This window comes from Micromys minutus (genome assembly GCF_963924665.1).
Source record: "Micromys minutus genome assembly, chromosome: 2".
In the NCBI taxonomy this organism is placed as follows: domain Eukaryota; kingdom Metazoa; phylum Chordata; class Mammalia; order Rodentia; family Muridae; genus Micromys; species Micromys minutus.
This window is the reverse complement of record NC_137971.1, coordinates 77622451-77645542: the sequence shown is the minus strand read 5'-3', so window position 1 is coordinate 77645542 and position 23092 is coordinate 77622451. Positions and strand designations below refer to the sequence as shown.

The window sequence follows — 23092 nt, the reverse complement described above, 5'->3', positions numbered from 1 at the left end:
AATGACCCGTGCATGGGCTGAAGGTGGGCACAAATTGGCACTGCAGACAGTCAGGGTCTCCACTTAGAGTGGAAATAGCCTGCAAATGGCTACATATTGATGAGGTTAATGAGAACGCACACAGTGGGCATAGGGAAGATTGTGAGCAGGCATAGAGCTGAAGGCAAAGGCTCGGAAAATGTGTCTGGATCAAAGGCTGCTTTCTGGTCCTTGCTTGCTCTGACTTAATCTCATACAATTAGAGTTCCTTGGAAATAAGTCTGTAGGCCTTTATAGCACTAATGACTTTGGGCACCCAATAACCAAGTATGTGGGGTCTGGAGCAGGACCTATCTCTCTGGGGTTCCATTCTGGCTCTATTACTACTTACTGGTTCATAGATTTGAGGCAAATTTATTCAATTGCCGTGTGCTTCAGTTTCCTTCTTTATAAAAAGAGGTTAATAAGAGCATCCTCTTCATGAGGTTGATTTCAGATGGAAGAACTAGTAAATAGTTTTCACAAGGAGAACAGTACCCAGTACAGGATAAGTTCTTGGTGAGTGTGACCGGTTGTCATTCATTCAATCTTGATTCATTCATTCATTTGTTTGTTCAAGGATAGATACTGCATGAAGTGCTGAAGATATGGGGATGATAGAGTAAAAGAAGGCACAATAAATGAGTAATAAATAAATAAATGAGTAAATAAATGGGTTGATACACATCAATACAGAAGAAAAATCCCAGACCATGATACCATGAAGCGTAAAAGCAAAGGATGGGAAGCAACATGTGAGCTCAGTTGAGGTGAGAAGAAAGATGGAAAATGATTCTGGGAAGTGAGGATGACGTGTGCAAAGGTTTGAGAATGACTTAGGCGGTGAGAGAGAATGGAAAAAAAATGAGCATAGTCTGCCATTTTACAGATGAGGAAACCGAGGCTTGGACATTTGGATCAGTTGTCCAAAGAAACCAAGCAAGTGAGGAAAGTAGAAAGAGATTCTAGCTCTTTTTGACTTTACTCCACATTAAACTCTTCCTTCTTTCCCCTTCCCTTCTTATCCCTCCATCTCTCCCTTCCACTCTGCCTCCTTCCTTTCTCCTTGTGTGTGTATGGTTTGGTGCATGTGGTAGATGAATGTAAGTGTGTGGGTGTATGCTTGCGTAAGCACCATGGAGAGGTCAATGCAGGATACCTTGTGTCTTCTGCTGCTGGGCTCTATCCTATTGCCTTGAGATAAGGTCTCTCATGGAAGTGGAAGCTTTTCACTTTAGCTAGGCTGGTTGGACAGAGAGCTCTTGGAATTCATCTGTCTTCCCCAGAGTGCCATCATTATAGGCCCTGCAGCTATGATGTTTGGCTATTTCTTTTTAGATGTGTGCTGGGGGATATGAACTCAGATTCTTGGGCTTGCACAGCAGATGCTCTTATATGCTGGGCCATCTCCTTGGTCTCTACTTTGTTAGGCCATAGGTAAAGGTTTTTTAGCCAGTGACTTAAATTGAGAAGAGTCATTTCCCACAGCCTTTCTTCATTCATTGAGCAATGCCCACATGTTCTCTCTGCCTGTGGTCAGAGATTGGTAAATTCCAGGGTGTCCCCAGAAGATGTTCTGAGCATGCTCTCTAGAATGACATGGTCCTTGTCTCTTCCTCCCCAGTTGAACCCAGTTTCAAGCATGGTGCTAAAAATTCTTCAAGTTGAAACGCTGCAAAAAATATCCCAGCCCCACCTAATGAGTGCTTTAAGTCAAACCAGCCATCAAAGACAACAAAATTGCCAGGTATTCATACTTGACATTTCCTGAAGTTTCTAGTAATTGCCTCTCTTGAGAAACTAATATGTAGACACAGAGTTTCTCATTTCTTTTGTGTGAGCAGAGAGATTGCCCCAATCCCAAGCTAATATTGGGGACACTTAGGAGACCTTGAGGTGAGCTTGGGGGAGCTGGAGGGAACGGTATATTGATTTTTTTTCCAGAAAAAATGTAGGAACGCTCAGGACTTGATGTTGCTCTAACTTCCCTTATGAAAACAATCTATCTTTTCCACCGTCACACATTTTCCCGCAAAGGGAAAGTGGTGTTGACAGAGTTGAGGCACCTTTGCAAGGGGTGAATGAGCTGAGAAAGCCGGATCACCGCTGCCTGAAATTGCATCCCACAGCTTTTCTTTAAAGCCAGCTGGCTCAGGGCTCTATTCTGTTCTGGAGCAGATGGACAGGCTGAAGTTTGGAGGGAACCGAAAGCCCATGCTCTGGATCCCAGAAGCACCTCTGATATTCTTAGGAGAATTCATCCCCTGCACCTGCCATTTATAGTCAGTCCTCAGACTGGGGAAGATCTAGAGAAGGAATACCAAAGTTCTGGATTTCAAACCATCCCACCAACTGGTCTACTAGCTGTGGAGAAAGAGATAGTTTTGGTGTCTGCAATGGCTACGCAGTTCCTGTGGGTTCCTTATGAGAGACAGCTAGTTGGCTGGGCAGACAGAGCACTTGGAGCACTGAGTCATTTCTCTTAGTTCAGCTATTCTTTTTCCCCAATTTTTAATTTTAACAGTTAATTTTTCAATGACTTAATTATCCTAGTGCATAGTAACTAACATTTATTCCACACTTCCTATGTCCTGGGCATTTCATAACATCTCCTTTGATCTTATTTTCCATGTGAGGGCATTAGTATGATTGGAAAGCTTTGAGACTCAGAGAAGTTAAATCCATTGTTGAGGACACACAGCTAAAGGGTGGGGAGCCAGGAGGCAGTACTAGACCTTTGGTATCTGAGTTTATACCTTTAATCAATACATTATGGACAGGTAGAGTTGAGGGGATGGCTCGGTGGGTAAGAGCACTTGCTGTACAAGCATAGGGACCTGAGTTCTGGTTCCCAGCACCCATGCTAAATCTCAGCTGTGCCTGCATGTGTCTTTAACTACGGCATGATGGGTGGAGGTGGTGGTGGTGAGACAAGAGAATTGCTAAGGGTTGTTAACCAATAATCTAGCTTAAAAAACAGAGCTCCAAGTCAGTAAGGATCAGCATAGAGAGAGATCCTGAATGACACCAGGTAACCTAACTTCCTAGGTATGTGTATTTTTACACAATGTGCAAACACAACACAGACACAGTGAAAAATAAACGAGGAAATTATGGTGGTTTGAAAATACTTGGCCCAAAGAATGGCCCTATTAGGACATGTGGCCTTGTTGGAGGAAGTGTGTCACTGTGGGGATGGGCAATAAAATCCTATTCATAAACAGTCTTCTCCTAACTGCCTTTGGAACAAGAGGTAGGACTCTCAGTTTCTCCAGCACCAAGTCTGCCTGCACGCTGCCATGCTTCCTGCCATAATGACAATGGACTAAACCTCTGAACCTGTAAGCAAACCCCGATTAAATGTTGTCCTTTAGAAGAGCTACTGTGTTCACTGTGTCTGTTCACAGCAGTAAAACCCTAAGACAGAAGGTAAGTCTGACAACACTTCTCCATGCCAATAATGTGATAGCTCGTCTCCCTGACAGTCCTTGATAAACCACATCTCCTGATTTCCATCCATGCCTATGTATACCCTTTGCCATGATCTGGACTTGTGACTGACCTGTTACGGCGACAAGAAGGATTTGTGTGACTGTTGATGCTATTGAATACCTGCTTTGGGACTATGATGCCTTCTGAGAGCCCATTTTTTATTCTATGGTTTCCACATCACTTGGAGGCCATATGTGAGGACTTGCAGTGAGAGGTTCAGTTAAGCTCCTAGCATCAGTGGTCTTCAGCTATGAGTTTCCATCTTTGGTGCTTAGGCCTATAGAGCTCCAGGTGATCACAACCCACATACTCCCTGGATGCAACACCAAACTGAAACCTGTTCCATGGAACTCCTTCTGTCTGTGAACTATGGGCACATTACCACATAGCCACAAACCTTAGCTTTCAGCTTCCGTGTCATGGGGGGTTTTTAAATGCTGCAAAAGATAAGCAGGGCAGGTGTTTGCTAGTGTCTGCAGGAGGTTTGAACCTATGATAATAACATAATTAAGTAATAATGATTAGTGCCACAAGATGGGATTAAGAGGAACACCACTGCTCAACTCAAACATTTTAAGTTAGAGAGAGATCCTAGATTTAATCTTTCTCCATGTCTATATGACTTATGAAGTATCTTTATGCTGTTGGACATTGTTTATTATCATTCTTGCTCTGGGGAGAACAGCATGGTGCTTCATGAAGCACTTTGTGTATTTTTACAAGGTGAATCACACTAAATAGAAATGTTGGCTTAGAGAATAATACTTTTCTTCCTTCTTGTTCTTTGTTTCTTTTCACTTCTTTCCTACAGGAAGAGACTTTGTAAAAAGAGAGAGAGAGCAAGTGAGAGAGGGAGGGAGGGAGGTAGATAGATAGATAGAAAGAGATAGATAGATAGATAGATAGATAGATAGATAGAGAGAGAGAGAGAGAGAGAGAGAGAGAGAGAGAGAGAGAGAGAGAGAGAGAGAGTTGCTTATCTGGGCTAATTAAATTCCTGGTCTAACCTTTCACAAATCCTGTCTCTCTGCATCCTAAATTACATCCTTGTGAATTTCCAGAGAGGCAGCCTTCACCTCTCTGTTGCTACTTAAATGCACCCCTAGTTGTCTATCCCTCCAATGAGGAGTGTCAGCTCACATGCTGTGCTGGCCTCTGGCATTTTGAGCTAATCTGGTGGTGTGGTTACCTACTCCTCAGGATCCCCAAGACTGGGTTGTTAAGAAGGGCAATCATGCAGTCTCCTGGGTAGGAAACTGGCCATAACCTTGATTAGATCGGGTGAGGAGAGCAGATGTGGAACTGAGTGTTGGGCGCTGCCACCTTCCTCTTTGATGATACTAGTATACTCTGACTTTTGGTGAGGTTGGGGTGGGTGGTGGGTGGGAGAGGAGAAGGAAATATGAGATGCATGCAAGATTTGTTTGAGGGCCTCTGCGGTGGTGTTTGAAGGTTTCCAGGGGATTCTACTGTGAACTTTGAGGGAACGGGGCGTGTTCATAACAGAAGTAACATAGGAGCTCCCAAGAGTAGTTGTCTTATCTTGTATCTCCAGTCTCAAAGTTGCCAACTGGCCAGTAGCTGTCTTTGTTTCCCATGATTCCACTTCTACCAATGAAGAGCTCTGGAAAGCAGAGCTTTCTTCCAGTTGCTGGTTATGAGGAGCATACAATACAGTTAACTGTGAACAAGTGGATTAACACTTAAGAATGCAACCGCAGCCCAAGGGATGGACAACACTGGGGAATGGCCTTGCTACTCCAAGAAAGCATCTGAAGGTTCAAATGGTCTTGTTCTGTCTTTACAAGCTGAACCTCACTCGGCGTATCAAGACATCTCAAAACCTTCCCTTATAAGAGCAGGGAGCAGGCTGCCTGCGGTCTAATTGCGAGAGTAAGATTCCTGTAAATGCTTAGCGAGTGTCCTAACACTGGGTCCTCAATATCATCCAGGAAATGGGACTCATAGCTTTAAGAGCCCTTTGAGATTGTTGTGAGGTTGTATGAAATAATGTATGCACAATGTTTAGCATGCTTCCTGCAATAGAGTGAACACTGAAACAACTAGCTATTGTTGTGTGTTAAGAACCAGCCAGTTGGTACCAGTTAAAAATCACAGAGCATGTATAAGAGGCTTGACCTGTGCTAGATACAGAAATGAATGCCCAAGGAAAGAGGAAGAAAGAAAGGAATGAAGGAAGAAAAAAAATGGAATAATCTGAGCATTGGAATCTCCTTGGGGGAGATACTGATTTTCCTGGCCCATTGCTTCTAATATAAGCCTTTAATTGTAGCTGATGTAGCTTCTGTCCTCTTTGTTTTTGTCCTTGTTGGGAATATTGATCGTTATCTATAGAATTAAGCCTTTAACAGCCATCACTGAGTAACGACTCACTTGTCTCTTACATCCTCTGATATAGTGTTTTTTTTTTTTTTTTTCTTTTCTTAAAAATTTTAGTTCCTGGAGAGAAGGTATAGCTAGGTAAGCTGTTGGCAACTGATGTTGCTGTGAGAGGGAGAAGAAATTTCTCTCAGAGATGCATCTTTTGAGAAAATGCTCCCGACACATGTACATACAATCAGCACCAAGTAGACTCAGTGGGTTTACAATAGAGAATATATGAGGTTTGAAGGGTAAAGTGATTGGGGAAGGGAGTTGGAGGGGAGAAAATAGATTTGGTCAGAATATACATGTATGAATGAAATTATCTGTAAAGTACAAAGACAGTTACTATCTTGACAGCTCTTCAATTTATTTGCAGCTTCTTATATGTTTATTTACTATGTTTTTTTTCTTTGTGGGTATGATGCCCTTGTACAGTCATAGCACCTTAATTCTTGAGTGGATTCTTTCCAAACCAGTGCTTCCCTTCCTTTTACATATAAAAAGTTTCACTTGAATTCTTTTGTTAGTAGCTACTTTGCCACCGTATTGGAAGTATCCTTTGAACTGCAGCTGGGATCAGTGGGACGAAGATGAATTGGTCTACCAAGGAGGTGAGGATGCTGTGGATTTGGCCTGTGGGATCTTGACTGTGGGGTTCATGCAGTCCTTCCGGGCTTGACTCTAGAAATTAACAAAGCAGTAGTTTCTTGTGTAGACTAGACCGGCAAGAGCAAAGATGGCTGCTGTCCCAGGAAAGGTTGACTCAGGGCAGTGGGACAGTGAGTCAGCATCCACGCTGCAGGCTAGAGTTTGTCCTGCCAATCAATTGACCTTCTCTTGACAGCAGAATTGGTTTTGGCTTTTTGACCACAGGCAACTTCCTTGAGTAACCATAGCAACTTTAGACCTTGATCATAAAGACACATTCGAGCAGCCAACAGACCCCAAACCTTTCACATTATACTTAGTGAAGAAGTTCATTTTCTTCTGCTGAGAAACTATTGTGCATTGGTGGCTTTGTATAGAATTTACTGATGATCGTTCTTACCTCGGAAATTATAAATGTAGTTAATTTGTTTGTAACTTTACTAAATTCTATTATAAAGAATTTGCCAAAAATCATACTATGCTCTGAAATGAAATAGTTCAGGGGCTATCACAGGAACATTATTTTCCACTTGGAGCAGTGGTGTTTGCTTATAAAGTAAACTCCTCTTATTTTAGAAGAGACACAATCCATGGGAAACCATAGGGAGATGACAATGCAGGTGGAACGCGGGACCTGCTCACTGAAAACAAATGAGAAAACTGATATTCAGAGAGAAGATGCCACCTGGCCGAGACAGCATGGCTGGCAAAATGAAGAAGCATCTTGTGAGCACTTGATAGTGCCATTCTGGGTCAAGTTCTGAACACAGTGATGGATGTACTGCACCTTCTCAGCTCTGAGAGTCTGTCAGAAAGACAGATGGGGCAGGGCTTTACAGGGGCCAGTCTTGGGCAGACAGGTGGCTCTGCGGCAGTCACTGAGTAGGAGAGTCACCAGAATGGTTAGGACACTTACAAGCAGAGACATAGTTTTGGATTCTGGAGCACCTAGTTGGTTTCCTAAACATTTCTTAAAATGTCGTTAAAAGTCAACATTTGAATGAGTTATCTGAGAATTTCATATATTTTGAACATAATCATTCCCTCACTCTTATCTCCTCCCTTAACTACTTTCTCTCTACCTTCCCATCCAACTTTAAAATTTATTTATTTTTCATTTCTACCATCAAGTTTAGTTAGTTCTGGCAGTGGAGCCTTACATGGCATGTGATCAATCTGCCAGGTGTTATATTATTAAATAAACAGACATTCCCTCATCCAGCAGCTTTCCAATGCTGATAACTCCTCAGCTACTGGTGGGATCTCCATGCTGGGATTTTGTCTGAGGGCTTATGAGGGTGCTATCACAATCTCCGTGAGTTTCTATGTGCACCGGCCCAGTTGTGTATAGAAAATATTGTTTCTTTATGGTATCCCCTACATTTGACTTTTAACAATCTTTCTTCTTCCCCCTTTGCTAAGGTTTGTGAGCCTTGTGTGAGCATGTGTTAGTGTGTGCATGTTTGTGCATGGGTTTGTGCTTGTGCATGTATATGTGTGTATGTTGGGGGGTGATGTATCATTTAGAAAGGAGAACTTTACAGTTTATTATTCCCTGGATATGACCAATTTAAGGTCTCTGTGTTAGTTGCCATCTGCTGCAAGTAAAGTTTCTCTAATGAGAGATAAGAGAGGCTTTGATTTATGGGCACAGCAACAAAACAGTAGAGGACATTTTAACATTACTACTTGGCAAAATAATAGTATTGGGCTCTCCCATAAAGCTTATGACCTAACTAGGATCAGGTTCTTGACCCTTTTAGCAGTGCCAGGTATGGGATCCATCTCATGGAGCCCCAAACCCTCATTTTTCTAGTGGGCATTCTCAGTCAAATTTTGTAAACACAGGATTTACATACCCCATCAGTGAATGAGAGTAAGAATGACTACTGGCTCATGGTCTACTGTGAAGATTAATGCCATCTGGACATATAAAGCTCTTGGCTAGAGCCAGGCTCAAAGAAGTATTCAACCAGCAGTCATGTTTGTCACATATAACTATCCAAATTGAGTTTTCTAAGGAGAGACAATGAACGTTGGGAGATCCCATGAAGCACTGGCCATCTTGATTGAGACTCCTCCTGGTCTATGGGGCAGGAAAACTAACTCTGGAAAAGACTCAAGTGTCAAGTTCAGTCAATACAAGTGCTCTTAGACTGAAGTGCCATAGGAGATACCTCCTTGCTAGACTGGATTCTGATGTGTCCCTAGGTGCCCAGGACAACCTCTGTTTCTTATCAGATCCTCAATTTCCATATCTATAATCAAAGCAAGTTAGTAAGGGAGTGTTAACCTTCAATGTGGCATCATGGCTCACATCCGGGGAGGACAAGTATGAACTTCACTGGTCCACAGGGGAAAAGAGTGAAAGCATGGACCAAAGATATCATGAGGCAGGGAATGTGAGGATCCTTACCATTCTTTCAGATCAGCTAACAGCTATTTAGTGCTTACTAAGTACCAGGCACTGAACTTACTTCTTCACACACAATAGTTGTAGTATGACACTGTCTAATGTCATAGTATCCTTATTGTATTAGTTTTTCTTATTATGGCACCTAAATACTTATACCAAGAAGTGAAAGGAGAAATGGTTTGTTTTGGCTCACAGCTTCAGAGGGTTTAGCCTATCATGATGGGCAAACATGGTAGGCCAGGAAATAAGCAAAACAAGAAATAGATAGGGATAATGTATTCACCCAAAGCTGCTTCCAGTGACTTCCTTAATGTAACTAAAAGCCACCTCCTGAAATTTCCAGAATTTTCTTAGATAGTATTATTAGTTGGGAAAGAAGTGTTCAGAACAAACACTTCATTATGAAGGCAGGAAGGTGATTATGCATTCAGTGGAAGCCATACTTGGATACTGTTATGTGATTTGAAATACAACCCTGTCTCTAAATGCTCAGTGATGACAGCAAATACACCTCTAAGGCCTGGAATTGTAAAGAAAAACAACCAAGAGTCTATGGTGTGTTGATAAGAGGATCCTCTGTGGGTTGGATAAATTAACCGATTACCACCTTTTCATAGTTTCAGCTTACTGTGAGCACTGCAGATCTATCAGGATGTAATACTACTGCAAGTTGAGGACCATTTGCATATAGCACTTAGTCCATACTAATGAAGTGGGTAAGATTTTCACCCACTTATAGATGAAGAGGTCTGGAAGAGGGACATGACCATATCTAATGCCCCAGCCAGCTTTCTCATCTTCCGGCATAAGGCCTACAAGATTTGTACATTTAAAACAGAGCAAAGAAGGTACACTTAAAATAATAGTTTCCAAGGTCTGAGAATGTAACCCAGAGTAGAGAGGTTGCCTAGCATGTATGTCCCATCACCCAGAAGGCTCCTCTTTGTTGAATACTCATTGTATGCATCTCACCTTCTGAAGTTATAATATATATTGAATTTAACCTTCAGACAATGAAGTGGATTTATAATTATTTCTGTTCTAGAGATGGGAATACTGAGGCTCTGAGGGGTAACTTGTGAATCAACAAGGATATGCGGGATCCTGGATTTGAGCACAGTCTATGAGACTCTAAAGTTTATTTGTTGTACCAACTTGTTCACATGCTTATTTTTTTTTTTTTTTGATCAGCTTGGGAAAATGGACAATTATGTATATCAGCAATGTGTATGGCATGAGAGATTCAGTGAAAGAAAAGAATGCCCTTCAGAGGAGCCATATGGCCTTCAGGAACTCCTGGGGATTAGAAGAAGGAGAGGATAAAGGGATTTCTGGATCTAATGGTTTTCTTGAACTCCACTGCACATGACTGAGATGACCCCATTGTCTCTTCCGCTACCCAGTGATGTTCCCCACTGGTTATTCTCCATGGCATCCATCCCATGTGTTCTCTTCCTGCCTGTCCTACCCATCTGCTCCAGCTGGTGTCTGCCTTGGGCAGAGGATGCTCATTTATTCTTTTGCTGTTTTGCAGACCCAGGGTGATGGTCATTGGGTGCCAGGGGACTAACAGGAAGTCAGAAGCTTCCGGGCTGTTCATCTGGAGTTCACTGGGGTGTCAGAGGCTAATTGTGGCTCTGCTTGGGTTGTCGCTGTTTGATTAAACATCTTGAGCTAAGCATTATCTATCCAGTCATTGCCAGAGGTATGTATTTTTAGCAGTGGGCAAATAGCTTATCAATTGTGCATATAAAATGCAGCCAACATAAAGCTATCGTTTTCTGTGACCCTGCCTTGTTCTCCCATCATAAGGACAAAAGAAGCAATAAACAATGTTGGTATTCACATATCCATTCAACAAACCACCTATTATGTAACAGGCATTGTCTCAGAGACAAGGATGCAAAGATGGGCAGACATACAGAACTTGCTGTCCACAGGAAGCTCATATCTTACTCTGGCCTGTAGGCCTGTGCTCTTCTTTCCTATAGCTCTGTGGCCCTGAGTAAGTCATATTTTTCTCTGAACTTGCTTCTTTCCTTTGAGGGAACACATGTTAAATACATGTCTTGTGCTGTTCATGCACTGAGAGCAGAAAGGACATTGGACGTGCAGCAAGTATGGCTCAAGAGATACAGTCACTTACTGGTCCATGGTCAGGGTCCAGGGAAGGCTTCTTTGTGGCATAAAGGATGAGACCATGGAAAGTAGACTTAAAAATTCTAGAATAGCCTGATCAAAGGCATGGACACATGACTGTGAGAAACACACCAGTAAATAGAAACAAGCGAAATACAGTAAAACTATAGTTCTTTAGTCATTGACTCAAGCTGTCTTTTTAGCCTCAAGGCTATTACTTTCAGGGGCTACTTCATAAAGATGGCCCACTGACTAATAACCAAAGCTTTGTGTAAACATTAGTGATCAACATGGCTTCAAAATCCCAGCTGTTTCCTAGTATTGGGTTTGTATCTAGTATCCTCAGTCACATGAGACATTAGGTGGGGAGCCATGAGCTGGTATGAACATGCCAGGATATCTCTCCTGTTGCAGGCACTGCAAGAGCTGACCACAAGAACCATAGACCCCATTTTTATGATCAAGAATGTAGCTCAAGGACTCCTGGCATCATCTAAGAAAGACACATGTAACAGATAGAAATGAGATCTGAACATACCTCTGCTACTTTCTGGCTATGTGACTGGGGGTAATCACTCTAGTTACTCTGTGCACTAGTTTGCTCATCTCTGAGAAACAACATGATGTGGCACTCACAAGCTGTTGTGAGGATCTCATGAATTACAGTATGGGGACAGTGCCCACAGCAGCACCTGGGACCACAAAGTATATACACTGCTATTACACAAGAAAACAGGCTTGGAGTAGATGCATCAGGTCTAGTTTACTAATAATTGTTAATGTAACTCCAACTTCTTAATGTTTGGTGTTTGGCGAGTACTCTACACAGACATGCAGAGGGCCTGGTGTATTGCAAATGCACTGGAAGATTTCTAAGGGGTTCTTGTGGAAATAAATTGGATGACGCAATCAAATGTGTTGGCGATTAATTGAAAATTAATTTGGTATTGTGTTTGAGGCATTATTTTTCTAATCCAACGCATTTACTTTAATTCAACATAAAACTTGGGATGTCTGACAACATACCCAAGTGTAGGTCAAGTTCTCATAGTGTGGGATCCAGGCTTACAGTACTCAGAACATAGGAACAGAACCACTCCAAGGCAACAGGAAGGCTTGTTTCAAAATCCCTGCCCCCTTCAGTAGCTCTGTGCTAGAGCTTTTATAGAACACCAGGTTGGCCAAGAGTGTGCCTGTGTGAGGAAGGCATGGAACTCCCAGGGAACAACTTAACCCCTACCCCTTCCAAGAGTGCAGTTGTTGAGCGGTTTCACTTGGGAAAGCAGTCATCTATGCTCATATCCTCAAATGTGTTGAGAAAGACTTAGAAGCAGCACACACACACACACACACACACACACACACACACACACACACACACACACACACACCATATTCATACAAGTATGTGTGCAAGTGTCTACAGTCTTGCTCATGTGATACTGGTTTGATTCCTATGCTCCACAGGCCTCAGTCTTCCTTGGATGACCAGCAGGCCTCCTTCCAGGTGTCAGCTCCTTTTTCACTCTTGTTTTAGCACGCACACTCCAGAACACCAAGCTCTTCCTTACTGTTGAAGCATTGTCTGGGATGCCTTCTCTACCCCTAGTCTTTTGCCTGTCAGGCTTTATTTCTAAATGCTTCCCAGAGCTCTGCATGGCAGAGTGACGTTCACCTTCTTACTCTGCCTTCCAATATAGATGCTGGTTCTGTTTAGCTCTCATGCCCGTCACTGGGGCTACATATGACTTAGTAGGCCTGAGACTCCGAGTTGGGTAGAAAGCCATATAGATCCTCAGAGAGGTGTGCCACAGTGTCAGAAGACCATGTGTGGTGAAACCAACTCAGGAGAGAGAACACATCTGACCCAAAGACTATGACAGGAAGGCATCCTGGAGGAAGTGTCATGTGTGTAGCCATTAAGAGAAGGAGCCTACCAAATAGACTGCCATGTTTTAAAGTTGTCTATTTCATGCCTATGTTAGGATTTAGGCTTCATTTGAAAACCACACAGGAAAGACCAGGAGATGGCTCAGCTGGTAAAGTTCTAGCTAGCCCGAAATCCTGATGACTCAAGTTACACATGTAACGAGCTGGGTGTGGTGGTGAGCAACAGTAATCCCAGCACTCCTACAGCAAGATGGAAGGGAGACAGGAGAATTCCCTGGAAACTCATGGGTCACTAGTCTAGAGGGAGCAGTGCAGCAACAGAATCGAAGGAAAGACCCTGCCTGCCACAAGTTGGAAGGCAAGAATGTTGAGACACAGAAAGTTGTTCTTTGGCTTCCGTGTGCACATTCCTGCACTCACATACACACAGAATCAATACATTACAAAAAGAAGAAAACCAGAAGGGAAGGTCACACTGACCCACACTTCCATGTAGGTTTTTCCTTCCAGCTCAAGTTGTCCTTATTAGGCCCCCCTTATCATCCCATCTTTCCCCTTTGCTCAGGAGAAGTGTGAGGAGGGGTTTCTGGGTAAAAAGTGGAAACAGTCTATCACTTCAATGGCCTTGCAGTCATGTTGAAGGGGCTTTGGGGAGTCACAAAGAAGTTTTGAGCATTGAGGGGCTCAGTATAAAACTTATTATTTGTGTCAAACCACAGGCATCTCTGAAGGGTAATGAGGTGTGTGTGTGTGTGTGTGTGTGTGTCTGTGTGTGTAACTGAGGTTCTGCCATGAATATCAACAAAGCTGTTAAGTATAGCTGACCACTGGAGTCCCTCATTCATGTGATATGACAAGAGTGACCGGGTTGATGAGAAGCAACCTCTTCCCATGCAGTGCAAGCCGTCTTGGCTTAGCAGAGGAAGGATCCAAGGGATCTGAATATTCAAGAATATTTGAAAACTCCCCTGCACACACAGCCTGGGCATCCACCTCCAAGGCTGCCCTCCCCAGGATGTTCTGTTCCACAGGGGAACCTGTTCAGATGCAGGGTAGAACTGGTGCTGTCTGTGCTGGAGATGTGGACAGGCAGGGAACAGGCTATACCTAGAGGACAATGTCTAATTACCGGGGGGCCTTGGGAAGCAATTTGCTATTGTTGAAGAAATTGAAAATTGTGTGTGTGTGTGTGTTTAAGTATGTTCCAGCCTATGCTTACAACTGAATAGCATGTAGGTCAAGGAGGCATAATTATTTGGAAATGGTCTTAGTTTGGGAGCTTCTAAAAACCCACCTCTGTACTCTGAAATAACGAAGAGGAAGGGGCTTTGGACCTTCCCAAGATGAGATGAACAGGCAGCAGATGGTTTCCTCGGCACTTGGGAGCAGTTTGTTTCTCTCTGGCTTCAGGACCCAGCCTGTGTGCCACAGAGGGAAAAGCTCTATTTTTCCAGCTCAGCCATGATGGGGCACATGATAGGTTCAGCTCTAATTTGTATGGCTTAGATAAGGCTGGTTGTCCTGCGAGCTTGGTTTTCCCAAGTGATATAAAAAACTTATGGGACTCTTAAGAGGTGGGGTTTGGTGGTTGGTGGTTAACTCATGACTGTTCTTTTTCTTTTAAACATTTATTTACTTTCTCTCTCTCTCTCTCTCTCTCTCTCTCTCTCTCTCTCTCTCTCTCTCTCTCTCTCTGTGTGTGTGTGTGTGTGTGTATTTAAAGTATGTTTCAGCTTAAGCTCACAACTGAATGGCATGTGGGTCAAGAAGGCATAATTGTATGAAAATGGATTTAGTTTGGGAGCTTTTGAAAACCTGCCTCTGTGCTTTCTGGGACTCTTGTCACCATCATGTGACTTTCAGGGACTGATTTCAGGCCTTCAGCCTTGGTGGCATGCACTTTATCTGCTGAGATATTTCACTAGCCCACACTTCTGGGCCGACTGGTTCAGGTCTCCCGGGAGTTAGTTCCTGTGAGGGTGGGTTTCATAGAGCAAGCCTGGACTCACTGGCTTCTTCTCACATCACCTGGCTTCCCTCTTCAGAATGCACACTCTCTGCATCAGTGTTTGCTGTTGTTATGGCACAGCCAGGACGCCCTTGCCAGATGTTGATATGGTTGGTGATTATTTGCACCCAACAGGGTCACAGGTTAACTAAAACCTTTTTAATTTATACGTGATCCAGCCTTGGATCCTTTGTTATAGCAACACAAATCTGTTTAAGCTAGTGACCTTGGGAAAGTTAATGAAATTTCTGTCTGTTTTTTTTTTCTCCCTCTGAAAAATGGGACTGAAAACATATTCTGTGTAGAAAGGAGACTTTGAAGAGTTGGGCATAGACATCAGGCAGGGCTTTGAAGGGTTGAACATAAATGCCAGGCAGGGCTGGAATTTGTCCTCTGTTCAAGAATCCTGGTTTTATTCACTATTCTTGTCTACTCTATGGAGAAACAAAGCTGTCCAAACACGCCACACTGTTTCCAGCTTTGGTCTTTGCCTGCACACTCTTCTTTTCCTATAGTCTTTCTCTTCATCATCTGGATGACTCCTTGCCTGTCCTTCATGAATCAGCTTGTTCACCTACCATCAGTGACAGCCTGATGTCCCCCAGCCTTGCTATAACCTTGCCTATGACGAAGCAAACTCATTTTAAGCTCTGAGCAAAAAATGCCACATGCAAGACAGGATACTGATTATCTGTGGGAAAAGGACTTGCCCCCCCCTCCCTAGAAATAAGAGAAACAAGTAATTATGACTTCAGGAGCAGTAGAAATGAGGAGTGTGGCAGTAAATGATTTTATGTCCTTTCCTGCCACAAAGGAAGTGGGCATGATCATCAGAGTAGTCTTTATTTGGCATTCTCTTATGACAAGCTAGAAATTGTGCACAGAGCTTCAAAATCAGTGGTCACTTTGTGCCCCTCACTCTGAAGATGGGGAGTATTAGACCCTTCCTGTAATGGAGAGCATGTGGGTTTAGGTTTAGTGACGTCCTCAAAGTCACTTCTTACTAAGTAGCAGTATAAGTTTGAACCCATGTCTTCCCTGATTGCAGTGTCAGTTGCTAGGATTCTTAAAGGGAGCACTACAGTTTCCACTGAGAGCCACACAATCTGCTCTCGGTTCCACTGGGAAGCTCCTATCATGGGTACCGACATCAGCTATTCACAATTTTAGGGGGCTCCACCCTTTCCTTGCTTTCTGATTCTCCAAAATGAGTAAAGATACTAAAAGAGTGGGGTTTCTTTCCTGGTGGTGGAGTCCTAAGTGCAAAGTCACAGAAGTGTGACCATATACTGTGTTTGCAGAGCTGTAAGACAACAGGCAGGGCTGGTGCTGGACCACAGAGGAATGAAGGATGAGGATTCAAGAGTCCAGTGTGATAACTTCGGTGAAATTGCTTTGCAAACTTCCAAGGTTGTTTTGGGAACTGTCAGAGGTAATGCCCGTGAAGTGGCTTTGCAAACTGGAAAAGCGGTAGGCAAATGTTAATTATCATGAGATATTTTGGAGGTAGCCTGATTTGGTATGGGGAACGAGATTGTAGGAAATTAAAATAGCTGCTAATTTCTCTGGAATCCGCATTCTCAAAAGCATTCATACATGAAACACTTTAATCCCATTGCTCTCGTCTCTTCCCGTTCTCAGATAAATAGATTATAATAGATTTTAGAAGCTAATAAAAATTCAGCCAGTTTCCTGGTTATTATTGATTTCACAGCCGGCTTTAGCATCCTGGAGTAATATTTTGCCTCCTGCCCGTAAGACCACATCCAGTTAATTCTTCACCAAAATACTTTTACTCATATGTGGTTGTCTCCTTTCTTTGTGGTCCTGATACTGGAGCTCTTACAAGGATATCTCTATGTCCTTTGGTCTTGTTTAGGGACATTTGCTCAGTCTGTAGCCTGATACCCTAAGCACAGCAGTACTTAGTGACAAATATTTTTTCAGAATGTAGCATCTGAGTCTAGATACTCATTCCATATGAGGTGCTTGCTGTGTGTCAGCGATTGTCACTGCTGCATAGGGACATGGAGAACAATGAATATAAGAGTTACCACTCATTGGGGCTGTGAGATCATCCAGAGGTCTTTCTCTAAAGTGACCCACTCTACTGTATGGTAAGGATCAATGCCACACACAAAGGATATTGTAAAAGGTAAAACATAACTAAATATTGAATATTATTCCATTAGTCCCCATGACATACTAATAGTTTGTCAGTTCACTTATTTTTGCCTACTGGACAGGACACATCTTACAAGTAAGGACAAAGATCATTCATTGCTTAGCTATAAATCTTATGGGAGAGCTGAACAAATTTTTGGTCAGCACACGCAGGGCATGGTGGGTCTCAGAATGTAGGAGGGTGGGTTCCAGAGATCATCGAGAGAACACATCTGCCCCTTCCCACCCTCTCCTCAACACTGTCACCAACCCACAACTGGTACTGACAAGGCACATCTTTGGCTCACTGCATACTTAGCTTCATCTCTTCAACTAGACTGTTGCTTCCCCAAGAGCATAAGCTGAGCTCTATCTGCCTCTGTGGCACCAGTAGCCAGTAGAGATTTCACAAGAGAATGAACAATAGAAAAACCCCACATGATTCACAGGGTGGGCTTACACAAGTCATGGAAGATACAGCTCTGGGTTTGATGTCCTGGCATATAGTTGCATTTTTTTTTAAACAAAAAGCATAGTTTTATTTTTCTCTATGCATGTGCAAAGGAATTAGGGGCAACATTTTAAAATAAAAAAACGAAGAAAACTCCCCTGTGGAAAACATGACATTGGAATGGGAACAGAGTTACTGAGACTGGTTGGTACATTAGCCCTGACGAGCTACAGCATCTCTGATCCAAGAAATGAAGATACAGGGAGAAAAAAAGAAGGAGACAAAGGATGGCAATTTACTGAGGAACTAATTTTACCCCGAAGCAGACTACAAGGTGAAACTGGGGATCGTAGAGTGGGTGTGGGTGAAGGGAGGGGCCCTAGCTGGTAGCCATAGGGATGGGGTCTTAGAAGACCTGTGTATCCATGAGAGGACATTAATGGAGGAGGCCCATGCATACCATGTGGAGGTATGGGACCTGGGTGACTCATGGGAGATCCAAAAGGAGGCACTTAGGGGGAGCCTGCCTGCCAGAGGAGGTCCAGGATGATGCATTCCAAGAGATGACTGGGGTGGTGGCTTTTCCCAAGAGCCTGGAGGCCCAGCATGGGGTGTCTTAGGCCATGGGGGCCATAGTGGGCCAGTTGCATCTGGGGTATCCCTGGATGGAACATCCCACCTGGTGGGAATGAATGAGAATGTGAATGTCCATGACCAGGATGTCCAGTCCCTGGAGTTCCTGCTGCTGGGGGCCATGCCCTCCATCCCCAGGTGGCATAGGGGGTGGGGGTATGGCTGGGAGTATCCCAGAAGGGAGGGCCCTAGGAGGTGGCACTGGAGGTGGGAACAAGGTAGGAGGTAGCATGCCTGGTGGAGAAAGCCCAGAACCCAGGGATGAAACCACTGGATTGGGGGTAGAGTGCGGAGGGGGTGCATCAACAAACAGCTGGTAAGAGTGATAAGCCTGGAACAGTATGTTCTGGGCTGCCAGAAGTCGTTCAGCTGCTGAACCATGGCATTTACCCTTAGAGTCCTTTGTGAAGGCATAAGATAGAGTGATAGGGCAGTTACACAGGTACTCCCCATTCATGGCCTCAATTGCTGCATCCAAAACATCAAATGAAGCAAAATTAATGAAGGCATAACCCTTGGCGTTGCCTGTGTCAGGATCCCACATAATATTGGGGGTCTGTAAGATGACTCCAAAGGCACTGAAAATATGGTAGAGCAGCTTCTCATCAATTTCTGGGTCCAAATTTCCAATGAAAAGTTTGGCTCCAACATCCTTTTTTTTTTTTTTTTTTGTGAGTCGAGGCCTTGTTCACCCGTATTGGCTTCCCATAGAGTTTGAGCATGTTTATAAGCTTAATGGCATAGTCAGCATCTTCCTCACCCAAGAATTCAACAAACCCATAGCCTTAGTGCTGGCTAGGGACTCTATCCTTTGGTCTGTGGGTGTTGACCACCAGCCTTGCTTGAAGACAGAAGTCCCACACCAGTGGTTTACTCACTTTCTCTTTTAGATCTCTCACGTACACCGTGGCATCCTGAGACCTTTCAGAGATCAGTTCAGCCGCCATGCACAAAGCACTCTCACCATCTCTAAGCTATAGTTGCAGTTTTTTTTTTCTTTTTAAATTAGATACTCTGTATTTACATTTGAGATGTTATCCCTTTACCCTGCCCTGCTCCCATACCCCACTCCCCATCCAGTTGCCTTCACAAAGGTGCACTCCCTTCTGATCCCCCTCTCCACCCCATTGCCTTGGTATTCCACTATATTGGGAAAACATGCCCTCCCTGGACCAAAAGCCTCTTCTCACATTGATGCCAAACACTGCTATCTTCAGCTACATACACAACTGAATCAATAGGTCTCTCAAAGTGTGCACAAAGGTTGGTGTTTTACTGCATGGGAGTTTTGGAGGATTTGGTTGGTTGATAATGTTGTTCTTCCCATGAGGCTGCAGCCCCTTCAGTTCCTTAGGTCCTTTCTTTAGCAGCCTCATTGGGATCCCCAAGTTCAGACTGATGGTTAGCTGCAAGCATGCTCAGCTGTATCTATCTATATAAGTGTAGCATAGTCCCTGAGGGAGCATCTCTGTCTGGCTCCTGCCAGTAAGTACTTTTTGGGATCATCTATAGTGCTTGGATTTAGTGGCTGCATATGTGGTGGGTCCCCAGGTGAGGTGGCTTCTGAGTGATCTTTTCTTCAATCCCTGTTTCCCTATTTGACCTTGCACTTCCTCCCACGAGAGTTTTGTTCTCTTTTTAAAGAAGGACTGAGGCATCCCCATTTTGACCTTCCTTTTTTTTTTGAGCTTCATAATGTCTGTGAATTGTTTCTTGGGTATTGGGTATTCAGAGCTTTCTGGGGCTAGTTATCTGTTTATCAGTGAATGCATACCATGTGTGTTTTTTTGTGACTGGGTTACCTCACTCAGGATAATATTTCCTAATTCCATCCACTTGCCTATGAATTCCATGAAGTCATTTTTTTAAATAACTGAGTAGTACTTCACTGTGTAAATGTACCACACTTTCTGTATTCATTCATCTGTTGATGGACATCTGGGTTCTTTTTAGCTTCTAGCTATTATAAATAAGGCTGCTATAAACATGGTGGAGCATGTGTCCTTGTTATGTGTTGGAACATCTTTGGGGTATATGCCAAGGGGTGGAATAGCTGGGTTTTCAAGTAGTACTCTGTTCAGTATTCTGAGGGACCACTAGATTTATTTCCAGAGTGGTTGAGCTTACAATCCCATCAACAGTGGAGGAGTGTTTCTTTTATAATTGCAGTTTTAACTCTGTCTTCTACAAGTAGCTTAGGAAAGCCACTTAACTCTGCTGAGCTTCTGTTTCATAATGGATGAGTTCTTTGTAAGTTTTAATTTACTTTGCATATTGGTCAGCATTGTATTAATGTTAGTGATTCTTATTGATAACTCTATAAACATTAGGAATAGCAATCTGGCACAGAATAGGTGGCCAACGAACATTCTCTATATAAACTGGATTTAGAATTCTGAGTCTTGCCTGATACTGAACCCCTTTATGGGTGACAAGGGAAACTGGAAGGATCTGGACAAGGAAAAGAATTTCTAGGAGAATTGTTTGGTTACAATATGTTAGCTTATGGGGGAAAAAAAAAGAAGCAACTCAATTTCAATTTTGTAACTTAGTATGGAGCAGAGAGGAAATTCACCTGTATGTCCTTGGTTTAAAAAAAAAAAAAAAACGATTTCAAGTAATTAAACCATCTGCTTAGGGAGAGGGCAAAGGGAACATTAGGAGAGTCCTCAGTCAAAAAGAAAGACATAGTTCCTTAGAATGTCTGCAAAGACCAGGATGGGAGGGTGAACCAAGAGAGAGGTCAGTAGACACGGCATTTGTCTTGTTCTGTGTGCCCTGAATGTCAACCTCTGCAGCAGGCTCATGGGCAAGCATAGAACATGAACAGTGATGGGCAGGCTCATCTCACCTCGCTTTGCTGCCTGTTGGCTGGGTGACCTTGGGAAGGTCACTTCCTTGTACAATCTGTTTCCTTATCTGTTAAGTAGACATGATGGAAGTGCCGGGCTCTCAGGCATAGCTGTGAATATTAAGTGGGGCAGCATGGAGCAAAATACCTAGCAGATACTAAGTCCTCAGGAAATGCTCTGCTTGCTGCTGATATAAGGAAGATACTTTTCATTTGCAGCGTCTCAAGGTTTTTAGAGGCTGTTTTCAAATTTCTAAAAATTGAAAGGCAGTTACCTATTTATCTTTCCATCTATCTACCTACCCACTCACCCACCTGTCCACTCATAAACTCATCTGTACATCCACTTATCTCCATCTGTCTGTCCTTTTGCCCATCCATCCATCCATACATCCATCCATCCACCCATCCATCATTTATCCATCCACCCATCCATCATCCATCCATCCATCCATCCATCCACCCATCCATTTACCCATCCATCCATCCACCCATCCATCATTCATCCAACCATTCATCCATCCATCCATCCATCCATCCATCCATCCATCCATCCATCCATCTATCCAATATTTTCCAACTCATAACTATGAGTCAAGGACATCAGAAGAAATTTGAGTGTAAGCTATGACTATTGTCAAGGACTCCTAGTTGAATGACATCATCTTGACATTCCCAGGCAAAGACAAACCCCTCTCATTTTGAATCCCCACAGGAATTTAAACACTTTACTTCTCCAGCATCCCACCCCTGATATAAAGCAAGTCTCCTACTGTTATGAGTTTTGATTTGTGGTTTGGTCTTAGAAGCATGTGTATTTAAGGGCAAAGAGTACACACTATGATCATTTTGTCTTCTCTTCCCTTGTTTCCCTCCCTAACTGAAAGCTGAATCTCATAGAAATGAACTCAGTTCGTGATGCAGCCTGAATAGCTGATAGGAAATCCTTGTGTGGCTTAAGAAAGGAAGTCTTCTATTTGTTAACTGTTGTGTGCATTGCCTCATGTACTGCCCCCAGCCAGATGGGCATTCTCCCTATTTTACAGATGATGACATGAAAATTTATAGATGTTAATTACACACAAACAGGAAATCCAGTTGGAACTCAAGTCCAAATATTGTAAGCTTCCATTTTTATAAGAAATCCTTTTAGAATGGCTGAAGCAGTGTGGTAAGGTCAAATTATGATGGCTTGATTGTGTGTGTGTGTATGTGTGTGTGTGTGTGTGTGTGTGTATGTGTGTGTGTGTGTGTGTGTGTGTTTACATGTGATACATATGATACATGTAGATAAATAGGAGGTAGAAATAAAAATGGTCAACTTAAACTTTTTTAGAGGGGAAAAATGAGGGGAAAAACATTAGACAGAAAAAGTCCCCTGTGTACTGTGAGGTAATGAGGAGAGGCACGGGGTATGCATAGCATAAACCTCTCCTAAGGAGGCTACTGGTCTTGGCTCTAAGTTTTAGGTGACAGTGTGGGAAGTGTCATCAGGAGAAATACAGATAATTTTGGAGACTGTGTCCTGTTGTATATTCCTACTGTCCTGGCTTTGAGCACATGATCCTCTTGTCTATCTCCTAAATGTAGCCATACTTGCATTTAGAACTATGAATTGCTTTGCTTGGTCTCCAAGTGTCACTTAAGCAAAGGTGTTGCTATTAAACAAGCTTAAGTGGACATTTCCTATATGTCAGAATGTATCTTGTGCTTCCTGATGGATGGTGGGGGCCTGGGGCTGGTTCAAATGTCTTTAAGAAAGGAAGTGAAGGTGGTTGAGGGGTGAGGAAACCAGTGTGCATCTGACTACAATTTTGAGGAAAGTATTAAGTGCTCAGAACAATAAAAACATCTTATCTCAAAGGATAACCTTTTGTGGCCAGGTCTATGCTGAGATCCAGGAAGCAACCAGCCATGCCCTTTCTTGAACTACAGCTGTTCATACAAGATGCTCTTGGAATTTCTACCTCAGTTTTGGGATAGAAATTCCTTGCTAGA

General features: G+C 43.1%; 1 protein-coding gene and 1 pseudogene across 2 annotated transcripts in view; both read right to left on the bottom strand.

The window, feature by feature from the left end:
* The window catches only part of GPR139 (G protein-coupled receptor 139), a gene marked incomplete at both ends in the record, with an annotated part of 39313 nt that overhangs the window by 4417 nt on the left and 11804 nt on the right, over window positions 1-23092 (bottom strand). The window lies entirely within an intron of this gene.
* Window positions 17838-19190, bottom strand: LOC308416954 (splicing factor 3B subunit 4-like; annotated as a pseudogene). Its single transcript has one exon. The product of its transcript is annotated as a splicing factor 3B subunit 4-like (transcript).